The following is a 5,405-nucleotide window of genomic DNA, read 5'->3' as shown; positions in this document are numbered from 1 at the left end:
CAGCTTCTGGTGGCTCCTGGTTTATATTTGCCACAACCAAGCCTTGTCTCTTCAGTGCTGTGTGAGGGGATGCAAAGGTCTCAAGGTTTGAAGGTCTTGCTGAACCTTAACAAAAGCTGTACAGGGATGCTTTTAGAAGGGATCTGCTACCCTAGTGACCCCAGGAACAGAAAAGCCCTACCTGCCTATTGCAACCATTCCCTAAAGGCATTGCAAGGAAGCAGTCTTGAGCTTGGCTGGTGAATAATAAGGGCAAAAATACTACTGACTTACGGGCTTTCAGTAGAAAAAGCCAAAAGCCTCATCCTCTCTTTTAATCTGTCCTTGAATAACCTGTAGTGCAGCTTCAAATACTAACAGCAAAATCTTTCGCTAGCGGGGTGTGTGTGAGGTGTCTGCTCCCTGTGCTGTGGACCCTGGAACCACCTGCCTCTAGAAGTGTGTTTGGGATGAATACTTAGCCAAAAAGTTAGGATGGCTGGGTCTGCTAGCCTGGGAGTCACACCTCAAAGGTCACAACAAAGCCCGTTCTTTATTTTTTACATCCAGTCCTTTTCCTGTTGCTTAGTTGCTCTGCTGTTCTTCCAGCTGGGCTCAGTGTAACGAGGGGCTGCGGGCACATCCATAATGGGTACGGTGGGATGTAGTGGTCAGCCCCGCTCACCTGCAAAGGCTTTTACCTTGCAAAGGCTTTTACCAGCTGGCTTTCTGCTAGCAGCTGCCCTTGTGAAGGGTTTGGAAATCTGTATGGCACGGGATGCAGGTTGTGGTAACAACTCCAGGTTTTAAATCCAAATCCTTATCTCTTTACTACTCCCAGCTGAGAGCTACGTCTGAAAGGATTTGAAAATATCAGTTCATGCCAGCTTCTGTGGCTGGGAGTTTATGATCACAGAACTGGGGCAGGAAAGTGAATCTAGCATGTCTCCTTTCCCAGTTTCCGCGTGCTAGCCCTGAGCTATTCAGGTTCCTGTCCCTCCAGAGCGGAGAATATAAAAATCTTCACAGACCCTTTTGTCATCGTAGAATCTGAAGACATTTCTGCTCCCAGTAGATTTTGTCAGGTTTTGTCTCTGAGCACAGAGTCCTCAGTTTCAACAGAAAATGCTAAATTTTCACTTCTGACAGAGACAAGTTCATAGAGAGCTGATGGTCCCATTTGTCTCACTTAAGGAAGGTGGCTGGGCAATTATTTTGATGTCTGTCAGGGCTCATCGCTGTAATTGGGACTGTGCGGTCAGCCTTCGTTCCTTTGAAGCTGGAGTCTTGTTCTGTCCCCTCCCTTCAGTAGGGGACCGAGGCTGCCCGGCTCCTGCATCTCAGCCGGAGGAGCAAAGGCTTTTAAATAATAATCTATTAGTTGAGCACATCAGAATAAAATTACAGACTGCTTTTGTTATGCCACCAGGAGGTCAGGAGGGCTTTTGTCTTTGCAGTTGTGATGGAGAGGAAAATGCAAGACACTGGAAACGGGATAGCAGTTTAGTAACGCTTAGATAATACCACCCCTCTGCCCCACCTGGAAGCCACTGATCACTTCAGCACTCCGGGCAAACTGTACAGATTGCACAAATGACCTGACATTACTTGTATCACAGAGGATTATTACTTTTTTGTTGTTCATTTTATTTTGCTGGTTTAGCCTCAAGCCCAGGGCAGAAGACCTATCTGCATTTGAGACTTCAAAGTAGGTTATTCCAAGGTACTCTGCGTGGGGTGATGGAATCACCGGCTGTAATACTAACCCGTGCATGAGCTTGCCTGCGATACGCACCACTCTAGCCAGCTCCCATTGCTGCCACCCCTACAATGCTCCTTACGCACCGTAGCGGGGTGCGGTACCGGTGAGACCGGGCTCGCCGTGGCACAGCACCCTGCCCGTCCCCGCGGTGGACCCGTGCAGCATGTTGCAGGCAGCCGCCCTGCCCGGCTCTCCCTCCCTCGGTAGCGCTCACAGCCTCTCTGCATTCGTTTTTGCACCTGATCCTCCGTGCTGGGAAGTGTCTTTCTTGGCAGAAGTTGAGTTGGCAACATCAGTGGGGGAGTGCAGGCGTAGACGCTTAAATAATTAAACATGCCTGTTTTTGCTGTGCTGCCGGTGGCTGGGAATCTATTGGAGGTGCAGGGTGGCCTTTGAAGTTTTCTTTAATGAAGTAAACCAGGACCTTCCCCCTTGTTTGCTGCAGAAGGAAATTCAGGATTAAAAAAACCCAACCAAACAAACAAACAAAAAACCCCCAAAAAACCCAACAAACAAACAAAAAAAACAACCAAACCAACCCCATCAACTCTTTGCTGCCAAAACTGTCATAACAGGCTAAAAATGCACACCTCCGTCTCGGAGCGGAGCAGCACGTGGACGCGTTATTAGCGTCTGCCTCTGAGAATTATCACAGGAACGTAAAGCAGGCAGCTGAGGACAGCCGGCGTCTGCAGGTAGCTCTTGGGCAAGGCTGCAGCCGGGGGTGGTGCCGGGAGACTGTGCCGGAGGTAGCGCCGTTCCTCACCATCGCGCCTGGGGACACCGGCTGTCAGAGCCGCTCTCCTTCCTGCCGGCGATGCCTCTGCCTGCCCCCTGCCTCCTTCAGCACGCCGGTGACTCCTGCTCTGTTGACGCCACGTCTCTTCTTTCCGCAGCCTGCTTTCCTCCGAGGATTTGCCCTCGGTCCGCAGGCTGTGTGTGTGCAGAGCATCGACTCCCTCCTTCGGGAGGATGAGTTTGGGAAAGCTTTTTTGCTCTTTCCTCGACCGTGGTTCTTGCACACCCACGGAGTTTAGCGAGTTTTGAGTGGTAGCGCTAAGGGAAGAAACGGCATGGATGCTGCGGTGGCAGCGCTCACGAAGGCGGGTGGCAAACCTGGCGGTAAGCGCCTTTGGGAAAAGGCTTTAGTTAAAAGTTACTCTGAGGGCTTGCACAGCCCTGCCTGCATGGCAGGCACGTACAACCGACCATGGAGCAATTTCTCAGCACCTCTGGAGCTGTAGAGCGGAGGCAGGAGGACGCTTTAGATGCAGGCTTTTCCCTGGCCGAAGCGATCAGCGCAGGTTTGTGCCATTCTTGAATGGACCAGCCCTTTCAGGGCTGCATGCAGCGCTGTAAATCATTCTAGTTAGGGTTTTGTGCCGGCTGGCTGCTGCCATCCGCTCTCGGGGGGGCTGCGGGTGTTCCCAAGACCAGCCGCTCTCGTTGTTAAGTGTTTCCTTGGGAAGAGGGAGGAAGTGGCTAAAATGAAGGGTGACCCTGCAGGTCTGGGGCAGCTTGGGGGAGGCGTTGGATGTCTCTCTGGGGCAGGCTGCCTGCGGTTGAAACCCACTGTCCCATCCTGACTGGCTTGAGGAACTCCATGGCAGGTGAAATTGGGGCGAAATCCACTTGTGGCCGCAGCATGAGGAGGTGAATTGAAGCCCTGGCAATTTGTGAAAAGACTAATCCAGCAGCTGGGAGAGATTCGGTGCCTGGGAGGAGCCCCCATAATTAAACCAGATGCACAGCAAGTGCTGCAGTGTGACCTCTGGGTTTTGTTGCCTGCCTTTGAAGATGCCTGCTAAGTTTTTCATGTTTAATTATGTGGTTAACATGCTAATTCTTTTTTTATGAGCTCTGTGGGCACAGCACAAGCACCTCATCTGGAAACTGATTTCCCTTCTCCGTAGCGCTCTCAGCCATGGGCTGGCGCTGCTGACTCCAGCTGGCTCAGCTTCGGGAGGGTTTGCCGCTTAGGCTGTGGTAGAAGATGAAAAAACCCACTTCTTCCTCGCATTCGCCGGTGTAGGAAGGCACCCAGGACAGGCTGCTGCTCTAAAACACAATCGGATCTTTCATTCCTGATGCTTTCTTCTTGCACAGTCATGCTTATTTACTGTGATTTAAGCCCTTTGAAGTATCCAGGCAAGGAGCAAATCTCCACGCCTGTTCCCAGACAAGCGGCTTTGTCCTTGAGCAGCACTCTGGTCCTTCGACGGACAGGCTTGGCCTTTCTCTGCCAGGCTCTCGGGCGGCTCTCGGCTTTTTATCGAACGCAACGTGTCTCTGGGGCTCGAGCTCGCTCCTTGGGGCCAGCGCTCTTGGTGCCTGCGGGGATTGTGTGGATGTCGGTGAGCTGTTGCTGACGGCCCTCTTGCCAGCTCCTCTCCTGGCTGATCCTGGTTGTGGTGCAGCATTGCCCTCAACTCGGGTAATGCAGGATTTTTTCCGGTCATTGAGGGACTTGGGGTTTGGATAAGCTACTTCAAATCTGCTTATTTATCACCAGTAGACTGGTCTGGGCTTCCTCCATCATTGGGCCAGAGACGGTCGTGTTCTGCCACGTTCCTACAGGCGCAGCATCGTCTCCTTCGGGTTTAGGCAATGAGCAGCTCCTGGCTGCCAAGCGTGGAGGGGCGAGCGAGGCAGAGCAAGGTGGACTGCTGCGGGCTTGTCTTCACTCCTCTCACCTTCAAGACATGCTGTGGTCTGTCCTCCACAGCAGCGTAAGGACACTGGTGAGTTAGTGATGGGCACTGCCATCTGAGTCTCTCGTGATGCTGATGGGAAGCTGCTGTGCCACCACCAAATGTCATGAGGCTACTTAATCATCTTGGACAGGCTGAAGGTTTTCGGGAGGCTGTGTTGGGGCAGTCAGCTTCTCTGCCCATTTTACAGCTGTGCCTGGCTAGCATCGTGCTAGGGATCACTGAAACGTGTCCCTCAAGGACTTCAACAAATCTTTTGGGGTCTCTTTGTCATCTCCTGAGGACTCCCTTCCTCACCTCTCCCCTCCTGGGACCTGCAGGCTCCCCTGCATGAAACGGGTCCGTTTTGTTCCAGTGGTTTGCTGGGGAGATGCAGACCCACGGCCATTTCGGGGAAGGAGGATGTTATTGTGCCTCTGGACCTTCATCCTGCAGAGGGAGGGGACCAGCAAAAGAGATACTCCCGCTCTGGGAAGGGCAGGAGGGAGCCTGCGTGGCACACGGCAGGCTGAGCTGCACGCAGATGGGTCCATCCTTTCCCGTGGATCCTTTGACAGCCCGGACGCGGATGAGGTGCTCTTTAGCCTCACGCAGAACTGCAGCATTGCCGCGGCATCGCTGTATAATCCACTCCCACCAGGAGAGGAGAAGGCTGCATGCCGCAGAGCGGGCACGCGACCGGTGAGGGACTTCCCAGGAGGAGCAGCACCGGCGTTTCCCATCCCCTCGGGAGCTGCGAGGGTAGAGAGGGAAGAAGAGCGAGGATTTGGCTTCTTGCCCTGCCTGGCTGGGATGCAGGCGAGAGCCGGGAGATACCCGGTGAGCAGAGCAGCTCTGGGCACCTCTGGGCACACATTTTCTGGGTGCAGGAGGAGACGGAGGCGCATCCCACGTAGGTCTTGCCCACACAGCCCCGTGTGTGCGAGGCCGCGTCCCTGCTATTTTAATTTTCT

Source organism: Fulmarus glacialis, unplaced genomic scaffold (assembly GCF_000690835.1).
Source record: "Fulmarus glacialis isolate BGI_N327 unplaced genomic scaffold, ASM69083v1 scaffold24473, whole genome shotgun sequence".
Classification (NCBI taxonomy): Eukaryota; Metazoa; Chordata; class Aves; order Procellariiformes; family Procellariidae; genus Fulmarus; species Fulmarus glacialis.
Note: the sequence above shows the minus strand (reverse complement) of the source record.